This window comes from Salvelinus fontinalis, chromosome 12 (assembly GCF_029448725.1).
Source record: "Salvelinus fontinalis isolate EN_2023a chromosome 12, ASM2944872v1, whole genome shotgun sequence".
Lineage (NCBI taxonomy): Eukaryota > Metazoa > Chordata > Actinopteri > Salmoniformes > Salmonidae > Salvelinus > Salvelinus fontinalis.
In genome coordinates, this window is record NC_074676.1 from 29,313,961 (window position 1) to 29,329,317 (window position 15,357).

Here is a 15,357-nt window from a genome sequence, read left to right on the forward strand (position 1 = left end):
CAACCTTAAAATGAGTAACTCATCCATGGACACATTGAGGTTACTGTAACAATAAATGTCTTATGTAATTATAGAAGGTGTGCTTGTTCAGGGTCTCAGGTCTGTGGAAATCTTCACAATTGCTATAATAATCTACACAGAATCTCAAACAGTATTGATCACCTGCACCATGTGCTTTAATGTAATCTCTACAAATTGCAACCCAGGTAATTTAGTTGTGATATTAGATCAAGCAAATTGATGACTCATTAAATTGTTGTATAAATAAACAAAATATCTGACATTGTATTCCCATTTGAACTTTGGTGTGCTTTGAAATGGTTGAAAGTGCACTGATAACATATTTAGGTGACAACTAAACGAAAGATCAGGCATTGCTTTTTCTTTGGAATTTGGTTGAGCTTTTAGATGGTTGAAGCAGTGATAACACATTCGGAATTCAACACATTTTTGGCTGTCTTTTTGAGTGGGTGAAAATAAGTTGGAATCTCATTGATCAACATAGGCTATCTACCAAATATTAACCAATTCTCCATGTTGAAATGACATGGTGTTCCCAGTGGGACAACCTGGTCTCAGAGCATTTTGTGTTATTCTCTATTTACATTTTACGAATTACAGTTCGTATTATATATCCCGAATTTGCAAAACGTACAATATGTTACGAATTCTAGCTAGTTGGCTAATGCTAGCTAGCTCGCTAACGTTAGCTAAGCTAGGGGTTAAGGAGTCCGCATGCTTCCCAGCCGAAACAGTTCAGAAGAGTTTGTGCATATATTATGACAACATTTTGTGACGTTTTTGTTCGTTTTGGACTTCAGTGAGGGGTTTTTGGCTTTTCGGGCGCACAATTTTTTTTTCGGGGGGCAAGCCGAAGTTCGGAGCTGAAGTCTAAGCCCCTTCGTCGGTGATTGGTCAACAGTAGTCATTCTTCAATAAAGTCTTTGTTGTCATTCAATGAGAGACAACTCGTTTTCATACTATTTTTTATTGAGAAATACTGCACCAAACATCTTAGTTAAATGTAATATTGCGCAAATAAGATCTATTCTGCAAAAACTTCTAAATTAATGACAGATTTCTTGAGATATCTTAGATTAATTCCGACTATTTTGAGGAAGTGTGTATTGGCTACGGCGTCTCAAGATGGACAAACAGTACTATTGCTGACTTTCTCGTTTTTCAAGTGAAGGTATTTTAAGGGAGTGTGTGATCAGCCGAACTGAAGCATGCTGATGCCTTTAGGGTTAGGGGTTAGGGTTAAGTTTAGGAGTTAGGTTAAAGGGTTAAGGTTAGGGAAAGGTTAGCTAAAAGGGTTAGGGTTAGGGAAGGGTTAGCTAACATGCTTAGTAGTTTCAAAGTAGCTAAAAAGTAGTAAGGAGTTGAAAAGTTGTCCATGATGAGATTTGAAATCACAACCTTTAGGTTGCTAGACATTCACGTTATCTGACCAACCACCCTACTTAAGTGACCATAAATGGAGTGTCTCAGACTTATGTACAGAATAATACAAAATACTCTGAGACCACATTGTTATATGTGATCCAGTACTGAAATGCACCCCAAAAGGTTTTAGTAGCTTATTCCTTCAGGTTGAGTGGGACTTCTATTGCGTAAGACATTTTATAGATAAAGGATAAGTAGCATATTTTTTTAATGTGTGTATGATTTTCTCCTCTGACAATACAACAGCTGATTCAACGTGGTGTGGCAGATACTAAAACTCTTCTGCGGTAGGATACACAGTGTGGCCACTGCTCATTCTCTCAAAATGTCTGCGCCCAAAGAAGACAAGTTTCCGAGGAGAGGAGGACCATTATGAGATCTTATGTCGGAATTTCACCGGGCCACAAGCAATGTCCGGAGAAGAGGAATATTGGGACAGGGACACAGAAAGGTGGATTTCTGAGGAATGGAGGGGGAAAAAAAGAGGAAGAAAAGGTTAAAGAAAATGAGGAAAACTGAGGTTGGAATTGAATTTGAGGAAATGGCGATAAAAATGGAGATTGGGTGTTGAAGAAGAGTCAAGTGCAAACAAAGTGAGCTGTGCTCCAGATCAAGTGAAGGAGGTGAAATGAAAGTGAAGGAGAGTGAGTTAAGTGAGATGGAAGGTGTGGTGCATCAATGGACATGATGAGGAATCTGGTCCAGTAGGAGTGACATTTTTGAAGAAAATTGATCCTTGCCTTTTGGCAGATCCATTTGTTGTTTCAGGGTTGGTGATAAAGGAGTTGGGTACAGTTGAATCAGTGAAGGTAACCTGTAGTGATATTTGTGTGTGTTTCTTCTGATCAACAGGAGCGGGTGCTTCGTGTCACGCAACTTGGGTCAAGATCTGTTTCTTGCTTTGCACTTTGGAACAGAGCACAATTGAAAGGAGTGATTTCTGGGGAAGCATTAAGTGTGGAGATGGAGCAATTGAAGTTAAAGATTCCTGGTATTTGTGATGCCCGCTGTTTGGTGAGATGCAGATCCGGTGGTGAGCGTTATGAAACAGAGGAGTCACTGTCAGTCCTTTTGAGTTTTGAGTCTTTACCCGACAAAGTAATGTTAGGATATATCAGTTATGCTGTTAGAGCTTTTGTGCCGAACCCACTGTGGTGTTTCAGATGCAACGTTTATGGTCATGTCGCAGCAGTTTGTAGGAGGGAGATTCCAAATGTGGGAAGTGTGCAGGTGTAACGGATGTGAAATGGCTAGCTAGTTAGCGGGTACGCGCTAATAGCGTTTCAATCAGTTATGTCACTTGCTCTGAAACCTAGAAGTAGTGGTTCCCCTTGCTCTGCAAGAGCCGTGGCCTTTGTGGAGCGATGGGTAACGATGCTTTGTGGGCGACCGTTGTTGATGTGTGCAGAGGGTCCCTGGTTCGCGCCCGGGGCGAGGGGACGCCGTAAAGTTATACTGTTACATTGATGCTGTTGACCCGGATCACTGGTTGCTGCGGAAAAGGAGGAGGTTGAAAGGGGGGTGAGTGTAACAGATGTGAAATGGCTAGCTAGTTAGCAGGTACGCGCTAATAGCGTTTCAATCAGTTACGTCACTTGCTCTGAAACCTAGAAGTAGTGGTTCCCCTTGCTCTGCAAGAGCAGCGGCTTTTGTGGAGCGATGGGTAACGACGCTTCGTGGGTGACTGTTGTTGATGTGTGCAGAGGGTCCCTGGTTCGCGCCCGTGTCGGGGCGAGGGGACGGTTTAAAGTTATACTGTTACACAGGAGGGCATGGGATAGAGGATTGTGTAGTTTCGGTGGAAAAGTTGTGTGTGTCAACTCTAGAGGTGCCCATGTTGCTGCGGATCGGAAGTGTCCGATGCGAGAGAGGCAGGTTGAGGTGGCTTGAGTCAGAGTAGTGCAGAAGGTGTCGTATGCTGAGGCAGTGAAGAAAGTAGAAGAGGATTGGTCAGGATCCCTGTGAGTAGTACATCTGTGCCAGCACAGAGGGATAGGCCAACGAGTGATCAATCAATCAAATGTATTTATAAAGCCCTTCTTACATCAGCTGATGTCACAAAGTGCTGTACAGAAACCCAGCCTAAAACCCCAAATAGCAAGTGATTTAAGCTTCAGTAATGTTTACTTCTTAGCATTCATAGCAATGGTTATCAACTGTACCGCAGAAATGGAACGTAATTTACAGAAAATAGATGCTGTGGTGGCAGCTACAGAGAACTATTTGGGTATACGAGATTTGACTTCAGAAGAGTTACAGGGTGTGTTGAGTGGTGGTGTCCCAGGCCATTGGCATGGTGCAGGAGTAGATGGGATCAAGTAGTGGAATGGGGTAATGCTTTTAATGAGTATAGGGTTAGTTTGAAGGTTGTTTTTTTTGCATATATATATATCTATATATATATTTTTTAATTATTATTTTAATTGTATTTTGTATTACAAAGTATAATGGATTTATATGATAGTCCAGTTGATGGCGCTAAAGCAACATTTTGGATGCCAACCGCTGTTAAACTCCGAAGAAGAAGAAAGAGAAGGATACACCAAAAGGAGGCTATCGAGGAAGGGAGAACCAAAGATTTTTATAACAAAACCTAGATAGACCACAGCCCGTTGTTTCAAACATGAACAAATGAGTCAGTGGTCAGAAGAAGCAAGGAGGTGGGCAGAGCCACGAGCTAGTATTGCCGCGTTCTAGCAAAGCATATTTCCGTTAGAGAAGGCCTACTCTGTGAGGTGCGCAATAACTCAATTCGCTTTTGCACTCCTTCTAAACAACGCCATTATTTTTAACTTTAGCAAAGGTAAATTCTACAAAACTTAGTCCATTATGTTCGTAACATCTTCTAGTTTTGGGAACAGAAAAATGTATATTGAGATCAAATGTTTAATCTATGAGAAAATTAGCAGAATGTCGGGCAAAATCGATCTCGCCTTATCGTCTCCCACTGCCGGCCAGTGATCTTCCATATTTGGTAGTGAGTTGAAACGGCAAGCGGATGCTTCACATTTAAACATTGTGAAGTGTCATGGTGAAATATCTGTCTCATCTGACCGTCTTCCGTTTGCCTATTGACAGATTATCCTTTGCTTAGCTAGCCAACGTCGCCATGACATCACTTACAAGTGTGATCGCGGATTTCTATTGGAGAATCAGTTAATGCCTATCGTCATACTGTACTGTCATTGACAGAGAGAGGACGGAGAACATACTTTTTGCCAAAACGACAAAAAAGACCAGTGTGTTGGAAAGAGGACTAACTGACAGCTCAACTCTGCCCTCTACTGTTTGGTTAATGCGACCCTGCTGACACATGAACTCATCAGCTGCAACAAATAATGGAACAATGTTATTCATAAGGAACGTATTTACTTAATTGCAGATCTGCAAGGAGATCAATAATGCGGCAAACATACTGGCTGACTTCATACAGGAACGAGTTGGTATGGTCACGTTTGTGGAGTTTGGGTAGATGACTTATGAAGCCTACAACAAAACGTTATGTTATTTATGTCTGTCATCTATATACAGTGGGGAGAACAAGTATTTGATACACTTCCGATTTTGCAGGTTTTCCTACTTACAAAGCATGTAGAATTCTGTAATTTTTATCATAGGTACACTTCAACTGTGAGAGACGGAATCTAAAACAAAAATCCAGAAAAATCACATTGTATGATTTTTAAGTAATTAATTAGCATTTTATTGCATGACATAGGTATTTGATACATCAGAAAAGCAGAACTTAATATTTGGTACAGGAACCTTTGTTTGCAATTACAGAGATCATACGTTTCCTGTAGTTCTTGACCAGGTTTGCACACACTGCAGCAGGGATTTTGGTCCACTCCTCCATACAGACCTTCTCCAGGTCCTTCAGGTTTTGGGGCTGTCGTTGGGCAATACGGACTTTCAGCTCTCTCCAAAGATGTTCTATTGGGTTCAGGTCTGGAGACTGGCTAGGCCACTCCAGGACTTTGAGATGCTTCTTACTCTCCTTAGTTGCCGTGGCTGTGTGTTTCGGGTCGTTGTCATGCTGGAAGACCCAGCCACGACCCATCTTCAATGCTCTTACTGAGGGAAGGAGGTTGTTGGCCAAGATCTCGCGATACATGGCCCCATCCATCCTCCCCTCAATACGGTGCAGTCGTCCTGTCCCCTTTGCAGAAAAGCATTCCCAAAGAATGATGTTTCCACCTCCATGCTTCACAGTTGGGATGTTGTTCTTTGGGTTGTACTCATCCTTCTTCCTCCAAACACGGCGAGTGGAGTTTAGACCAAAAAGCTCTATTTTTGTCTCATCAGACCACATGACCTTCTCCCATTCCTCCTCTGGATCATCCAGATGGTCATTGGCAAACTTCAGACGGGCCTGGACATGCGCTGGCTTGAGCAGGGGGACCTTGTGTGCGCTGCAGGATTTTTATCCATGACGGCGTAGTGTGTTACTAATGGTTTTCTTTGATACTGTGGTCCCATCTCTCTTCAGGTCATTGACCAGGTCCTGCCGTGTAGTTCTGGGCTGATCCCTCACCTTCCTCATGACCATTGATGCCCCACGAGGTGAGATCTTGGATGGAGCCCCAGACCGAGGGTGATTGACCGTCATCTTGAACTTCTTCCATTTTCTAATAATTGCGCCAACAGTTGTTGCCTTCTCACCAAGCTGCTTGCCTATTGTCCTGTAGCCCATCCCAGCCTTGTGCAGGTCTACAATTTTATCCCTGATGTCCTTACACAGCTCTCTGGTCTTGGCCATTGTGGAGAGGTTGGAGTCTGTTTGATTGAGTGTGTGGACAGGTGTCTTTTATACAGGTAACGAGTTCAAACAGGTGCAGTTAATACAGGTAATGAGTGGAGAACAGGAGGGTTTCTTAAAGAAAAACTAACAGGTCTGTGGGAGCCCGAATTCTTACTGGTTGGTAGGTGATCAAATACTTATGTCATGCAATAAAATGCAAATTAATTACTTAAAAATCATACAATGTGATTTTCTGGATTTTTGTTTTAGATCCCGTCTCTCACAGTTGAAGTGTACCTATGATAAAAAATTACAGACCTCTACATGCTTTGTAAGTAGGAAAACCTGCAAAATCGGCAGTGTATCAAATACTTGTTCTCCCCACTGTATGTGTAGGTGGTGCTAAGGATTTACATAATGAGGGGAGGATGTTGATATCCTCCTAACCAGGCACGTGTACAGATAGGACTCTACCTATGCAGAGCACATGCCCCTTTGCCCTTCCAGTCTCCAAAGTGCCCTTTTGGGTGGTGGTATAATTTCCCCCAAAATATTTTTTCTTGTATATATATTTTTTTAAATTGTTGACATTAAAACCAGTGAATAGTGATAGCATTGATGTCATCCACGTATTCCTATGGAAAATTCCCAATGTCACACGAAGCAGGACATATTTGAATTTGAAGTACGCCATTTTGCTGAATAGGGCTGAATGCAACTGGCCAGGGTTCTGGGCTGCATTTAGTATGTTTTTATGTTCTGGAACATTCAATTGAACGGAAACGGTGCTGTACTGAACGACCAGTTGTAAAATGAGGAGGTTGTGGGTTGGGGAACGCTATCAGCATGGTCACGTCACTCATTGCCTCAAGCCGCACCCACCAAATGGGAGCAAACATAACTCAAAGTCTGTGCAAGAACTTACAAGAATGTTTTGGAGAAACGTGTCGTTCAGTACAAACCATTCAGCAACGTAGCAAACTTCCTAATAAGACACTTTAGTCATCAAATCAAGCTTTATTTATACAGCACATTTCAGACATGGAATGCCACACAATGTTCTTCACAGGAAAAAACTGAAAATAAAAACTGATATGTACTAGACAACAAACATAAGTGTATAAAAAAACAAAAAATAGAAAACTGAATGACTAAAAAGCACCCTAAGGAAAAGCAAAGTTAAAAAGGTGTGTTATAAGATCTCTTTTAAAAATATCCACAGTTTTTGCTGTTCTCTGGCAGGCTATTCCAGAGGCTGGGGGCATAGTAACTAAAGGCTGCCTCTCCATGCCTCTTGGTCCTAGGCTTTGAGATAGTTAAAAGGCCAGTGCCAGAGGACCTGGACCTAGTGGGTACATAACTTAAAAGCATGTCTGACATGTATTGGGGTGCTAAATCATGTATTTAAAAACCAATAGAAGAGACTTTAAAACCGGTTTAATGTGGGCTCTTCATCTGGTCTTGGTCAGATCCTGTCCTGCACCATTCTGTATATTTTGCAGTTGACCAATGGCTTTCTTGGGTGGACCAGTCAAGCCTGCTTGTAATAAAATCATGGATGAGTCTCTCTGTATCAGCCTGAGAGAGAAACGGCCACACCGTGGCAATGTTCCTTAGGTGGTAAAAAGCTATTTTGGTCACATTCCTAATGTGTGATTCAAAAATGAGTTCAGAATCTAAAATAACACCTTGGTTTTTTACCTGGTGTTTTATTTTTATTGCCTGTTAACTAAAATGTGCGGACAGATTCTCTCTCTGTGCTTTGGCTCCAACAATAGTACCTTGGTCTTGTCTTGATTTAGCTGGAGGAAGTTGTGAGCCATCCAAGTATTTAAATCACTAATACAGTCTAATGATTTATCCAGAAATTTAAAGTTTTGTGTCATCTCTGTAGCAGTGAAAATCATGTTGTGCTTTCTGATAACGCTGCCATGACATCAGTGTTTGACGTGACATCCTATAAAAATGCCAGGGAGGATTTATTGTGACAGGGTAGGAACCAAAGTGTTGACTAGGGGACCGTATAATCTTTAGCTACATTTAATATTTTCTCTTAGCTACTTCATAGTTAACATGTTCTTGCTTCACGTATTCCTCTTTGATTTAGAAGATACTGTACTGTTGCACAAAAATGCAGATGTAGATCTACACCATCACTGGTATAATCAGGCTATATAGCTAGTTATGTTTGCTCTGACTCAGTACATGTATTAGCTAGCGATTAGCATTAGCAGCTAACAAGTTCTAAGCCCAACTTACTAAGAAAAGACAAACTAGCTGTTTGCAGATGTAAGAAACACAAACGAATAGTGTAATTATAGGCGAGACAAAAAAAATGCAGCTGAACCTTTCGGTTGCTAGTCCAACGCTCTAACCACTAGGATACCTGCCGCCCCTTTTCAATGAAAGTGGAAAAGATGTCATTTATAGACGTCTATGTTTGCTCCAAATCAGGGCTGTTCCAGACCGGACAAAATCTGAACCAAACCTGCACGTCTATGATTTGTTCAGATTTGGTCCGGACTGGACCAAAAACCAATGTCTGTGGAAATCAAGGGCAGTCTGCACCAAAAATAGACCTTCAGATAGGACCAAAAAAAGGTGTCAGCGTCGGTCTGTGCGGTATAGCCTATAGCACAGGTTGTCAAACTCATTCCAAAGAGGACAGAATGTCTGCGGGTTTTCGCTTCTCCCTTGTACTGGATTGATGACTGAAGGTCACTAATTAGTAAGGAACTCCCAACACCTGGTTGTCTAGGGCTTAATTGAAAAGAAAAACCTGCAGACACTAGGCCTTTCATGAAATTAGTTTGACACCCCTGGCCTACAGTGTTACCTGAAATGTTATTTTAGGAATGCCCTTCTATGTGGCCAGCCTAACGTTTGTAAAACACCCCCCAAAAAAGACTGCAGTCAAGACAGAGCCCAAAAAATATGTTGTTCCGTGCTTACTGAGGTGTAGCCTACCATATCGGCCACAAATGGAATTTTATGAATAGCCCACTGTTTGTAAAACAGGCCGTTGCATTGGCTTTATTATTCATGATTCCTGTAACTAATCAATTTGGCTATTTATACTCTGAATATCAGTTACCCAACTTTATCAGGAGTTATCCTTAGCCTATTTGCAATGTATTTACACAGCGGGTAATGCAGAAGTATTTTCTTTTTCGCTATGATCAGCTCGTAAACAATTTAGGGGATGTTTTTCAGCGGCAGGGACTGGGAGTCTAGTCAGGGTCGAGGGAAAGATGAACAGAGCAAAGTACGGAGAGATCCTTGATGAAAACCGGCTCCAGAGCGCTCAGGACCTCAGGCTGGGGCGAAGGTTCACCTTCCAACAGGACAATGACCCTAAGCACACAGCCAAGACAACGCAGGAGTGGCTTCGAAACAAGTCTCTGAATGTCCTTGAGTGGCCCAGCCATAGCCCATGTCAGAACCTCCCAATCTATATGTCACGACTTCTATCGAAGTCGGCTCCTCTCCTTGTTCGGCGATCGACGTCACCGGCTTTCTAGCCATCGCCGCTCCATTTCTCATATTCCATTGGTTTTGTCTTGTTCCTTTACACACCTGGTTTTCATTCCATAATGAAAGTCCTCTGTTTCCCGTCCATGTCTTTGTGTGTAATTGTTTGTTTGTGATGTGGATTATTGTCGGGCGCTTTACTTATGCCATGTTCCGTGTTTTTGGCACGTTGTTTTTATGTGCTGTACTTTGTGGAACGGAATTAAAGTGCGCCTGTTCACTACACTCTGCTCTCCTGCACCTGACTTCGCCTCCCGTACACACCCTTTACACCATAACCATATTCAAGTCAACACTAAAGACACACGTCTTCATACAGGCTTACCCGGTTGTCTTAGATTTTATCCTCATTCTAGTTTACTTCCCTGGTTAGTCTGTCATCATATTTAGTGTTCTCCATGGTTCGTATGTGCTTATATTTAGTGTATACATATTTTTTTTATGTGATTTTATTGCTTACAGTTGAAGTCGGAAGTTTACATACACTTAGGTTCGAGTCATTAAAACTCGTTTTTCAACCACTCCACAAATTTCTTGTTAACGAACTATAGTTTTGGCAAGTCGGTTAGGACATCTACTTTGTGCATGACACAAGTCATTTTTCCAACAATTGTTTAAAGACAGAATATTTCACTGTATCACAATTCCAGTGGGTCAGAAGTTTACATACACTAAGTTGACTGTGCCTTTAAACAGCTTGGAAAATTCCAGAAAATTATGTCATGGCTGATAGGCTAATTTACATAATTTCAGTCAATTGGAGGTGTAACTGTGGATGTATTTCAAGGCCTACCTTCAAACTCAGTGTCTCTTTGCTTGACATCATGGGAAAGTACGCAAGTATAAAAGACCATGGGACCACGCAGCCGTCATACCGCTCAGGAAGGAGACGCGTTCTGTCTCCTAGAGATGAATGTACTTTGGTGCGAAAAGTGCGAATCAATCCCAGAACAACAGCAAAGGACCATGTGAAGATGCTGGAGGAAACAGGTACAAAAGTATCTATATCCACAGTAAAACGAGACCTATATCGACATAACCTGAAAGGCCGCTCAGCAAGGAAGAAGCCACTGCTCCAAAACCGCCGTAAAAAAGCCAGACTACGGGCTTGGCAGCAGGCAGCATCATGTTGTGGAGGTGCTTTGCTGCAGGAGGGACTTGGGCACTTCACAAAATAGATTGCATCATGAGGTAGGAAAATGATGTGGATATATTAAAGCAACATCTCAAGACATCAGTCAGGAAGTTAAAGCTTGGTCGCAAATGGGTCTTCCAAATGGACAATGACCCCAAGATTACTTCCAAAGTTGTGGCAAAATGGCTTAAGGACAATAAAGTCAAGGTATTGGAGTGGCCATCACAAAGCCCTGACCTCAATCCTATAGAACATTTGTGGGCAGAACTGAAAAAGCTTGTGCGAGCAAGGAGGCCTACAAACCTGACTCAGTTACATCAGCTATGTCAGGAGGAATGGGCCAAAATTCACCCAATTTATTGTGGGAAGCTTGTGGAAGGCTACCCAAAACGTTTGACCCAAGTTAAACAATTTAAAGGCAATGCTACCAAATACTAATTGAGTGTATGCAAACTTCTGACCCACTGGGAATGTGATGAAAGAAATAAAAGCTGAAATAAATCATTCTCTCTACTATTATTCTGGCATTTCACATTCTTAAAATAAAGTGGTGATCCTAACTGACCTAAGACAGGGAATTCTTACTAGGATTAAATGTCAGGAATTGTGAAAAACTGAGTTTAAATGTATTTGGCTAAGGTGTATGTAAACTTCTGACTTCAATTGTATATGTAAAGTGACTTTTAGTGTTTCAATATGGTAGATATTGCGTGGCCCTGCTCCTACCACAATGAAGGATTAACCCCCCCCCCCCTTTTTTTTTATAAAGTAATAGAGATATGGAAGATAAGTTACAGTATATCTAATAGCATATAGAGGGACAATGTAATGTTAAGATGGCACCGAAGAGGATGGCTAACGTTTTACATTCCCGTAACCAGTTGTGCTATTTTGTTCGTTTTTTAACTTAACTTAAAAAAATGTAACTTATTTTGTACATAATGTTGCTGCTACCATCTCTTATGACCGAAAAGAGCTTCTGGACATCAGAACTGGGATTACTCACCACGAACTGGAAAAAGCTTTTTCCTTTAATGAGTATGACCAGAAAAATTCTGCTCTCCCGGGAACAGGCCCAGATCCCCGTCATTTGCGTGAAGAAAAGACGGAGGAAAAGATGACGCAGATTGGGCTGGCTTTTGAGAATCCGTAGGCGAGCGAGTAAACTCCCACTGCCATCAATTCTACTTTCCATAAACAATCATTGGAAAATAAAATTGATGACCTACGATTACTATTATCCTACCAACGGGACATTAAGAACTGAAATATCTTATGTTTCACCGAGTTGTGGCTGAACGACGACACGGATAATATAGAGCTGGAGGGACTTTCAATGCACCGGCAGAACAGAGAAGCTACGTCTGGTAAGACGAGGGGTGGGGGTGTGTGTCTTTTTGTCAATAACAGCTGGTCCGCGATGTCCAATATTAAAGAAGTCTCGAGGTATTGCTTGCCAGAGGTAGAGTACCTTATGATAAGCTGTAGACCACACTATCTACCAAGAGAGTTCTCATCTATATTATTCGTAGCCATCTATTTACCACCACAGACCGATGCTGGCACTAAGACCACACTCAACCAACTCTATAAGGCCATAAGCAAAGAAGAAGATGGTCACCCATAAGTTGCACTCCTAGTGGCCGGGGCCTTTTTATCTTTTTTTTTTCTTCCCTTTTTCTCCCCAATTTCGTGGTATCCAATTGTTAGTAGTTACTGTCTTGTCTCATCGCTACAACTCCCGTACGGGCTCGGGAGAGACGAAGGTCGAGAGCCATGCGTCCTTCGAAACACAACCCATCCCAACCACCAGACACTCTGGGTTCGAGCCCAGGCTCTGTCGCAGCCGGCTGCTTCTTAACACAGTGCACATCCAACCCGCGCATCTAACCCTAACCCTAAGTCAGCCGCACCAATGTGTCGGAGGAAACACCGTACACCTAGCGACCTGGTCAGCGTGTACTGCGCCCGGCCCGCCACAGGAGTCGCCAATGCGCGATGAGACAAGGATATCCCTACCGGCCAAACCCTCCCTAACCCGGACGATGCTAGGCCAATTGTGCGTCGCCCCATGGACCTCCTGGTCGCGGCCGGCTGCAACAGAGCCTGGGCTCGAACCCAGAGTGTCTGGTGGCACAGCTAGCACTGCGATGCAGTGCCTTAGACCACTGCGCCACCCGGGAGGCCATGGCCGGGGGCTTTAATGCAGGCAAACTTAAATCAGTTTTACCAAATTTTTACCAGCATGTCACATGTGCAACCAGAGGAAAAAAACTTGAGACCACATTTACTCCACACAAAGAGATGCATGCAAAGCTCTCCCCGCCCTCCATTTGGCAAATCTGACCATAATTCTATCCTCCTGATTCCTGCTTACAAGCAAAAACTAAAACAGGAAGTACCAATGACTCGCTTAATAAGGAAGTTGTCAGATGACGCGGATGCTATGCTACAGGACTGTTTTGCTAGCACAGACTGGAATATGTTCCGGGATTCATCCAATGGCATTGAGGAGTATACCACCTCAGTTGTCGGCTTCATCAATAAGTGCATTGGCGACGTCGTCCCCACAGTGACCGTACGTACCCCAACCAGAAGCCATGGATTACAGGCAACATCCACATTGAGCTAAGGACTAGAGCTGCCGCTTTCAAAGAACGGGGACGCCTATAATCCGGACGCCTATAAGAAATCCCGCTATGCCCTCAGATGAACCATCAAACAAGCAAAGCGTCAATACAGAATTAAGATTGAATCCTACTACACCGGCTCTGAGGCTCGTCGGTGTAGCAGGGCTTGAAAACTATTACGGACTACAAAGGGAAACCCAGACGGGAGCAGCCCAGTGATGCGAGCCCACCAGATGATCTGAATGCCTTTTATGCTCGCTTCGAGGCAAGCAACACTGAAGCATGCACGAGAGCACCAGCTGTTCTGGATGACTGTGTGATAACGCTCTCGGTAGCCGATGTGAGCAAGACCTTTAAACAGGTCAACATTCACAAAGCCGCGGGGCCAGATGGATTACCAGGACGTTTACTCAATGCATGTGCAGACCAACTGGCAAGTGTCTTCACTGACATTTTCAACCTCTCCCTGACTGTCTGTAATACCTACATGTTTCAAGCAGAGCACCATAGTCCCTGTGTCCAAGGAAGCGAAAGTAACCTGCCTAAATGATAACTGCACCGTAGCACTCACGTCGGTAGCCATGAAGTGCTTTGAAAGGCTGGTCATGGCTCACATCAACAGCTTCCTCCTGGATACCCTAGACCCACTCTAATTCTTATACCGCCCCAACAGATCCACAGATGATGCAATCTCAATCGCACTCCACACTGCCCTTACCCACCTGGACAAAAGGAACACTTGTGTGATAATGCTGTACAGCTCAGCATTCAACAACATAGTGCCCACAAAGATCATCACTAAGCTAAGGACCCTGGGACTAAACACCCAGGTTCCTGACGGACCGCCTCCAGGTGGTAAGGGTAGGCAACAACACGTATGCCACGCTGTTCCTGAACACTGGGGCCCCTCAGGGGTGTGTACTTAGTCCCCTCCTGTACTCCCTGTTCACCCACGACTGCGTGGTCAAACACGACTCCAACACCAATATTAAGTTTGCTGACGACACATCAGTGGTAGGCCTGATCACCGACAACGATGAGACAGCCTATAGGGAGGAGGTCAGAGAACTGGCAGTGTGGTGCAAGGATAACAACCACTCCCTCAATGTGAGCAAGACAAAGGAGCTGATTGTGAACTACAGGAAAAGGTGGGCCGAACAAGCACCCATTAACATCAACGGGGCTGTAGTGGAGCGGGTTGAGAGCTTCAAGTTCCTTGGTGTCCACATCACCAACAATCTATCATGGTATAAACACACCAAGACAGTCGTGAAGAGGGCAAAACCTTTTCCCACTTAGGAGACTGAAAAGATTTGGCATGGGTCCCCAGATCCTCAAAAAGTTATACAGCTGCACCATCGAGAGCATCCTGACTGGTTGCATCACCGCCTGGTATGGCAACTGCTTGGCATCTGACAGTAAGACGCTACAGATGGTAGTGCGTACGGCCCAGTACATCACTGGGGCCAAGCTTCCTGCAATCCAGGACCTATATAATAGGCGGTGTCAGAGTAAAGCCCATAAAATTGTTAGAGACTCCAGTTACCCAAGTCATCGACTGTTTTCTTTGCTACCGCACGGCAAGCAGTACCAGAGCGCCAAGTCTAGGTCAAAAAGGACATAAGAGGTCCACAAGACTCCTGAACAGCTAATCAAATGGCTACCCGGACTATTCGCATTGTCCGCCCCCCCACCCCCATTTTTACGCTGCAGCTACTCTGTGTATTATCCATGCATAGTCACTTTACCTCTACCTACATGTACATATTACCTACATTACCTCGACTAACCGGTGCCCCCGCACATTGACTCTGTACCGGTACCCACTGTATATAGCCTCATTACTGATATTTTATTGTTGCTCCTTATTTATT

General features: G+C 43.4%; 1 protein-coding gene across 1 annotated transcript in view; it reads left to right on the forward strand.

The window, feature by feature from the left end:
• Positions 1–15,357, forward strand: part of LOC129867114 (protein NLRC5-like) — a 29,129-nt gene that overhangs the window by 4,893 nt on the left and 8,879 nt on the right. The gene's annotated exons all lie outside the window — the stretch shown is intronic.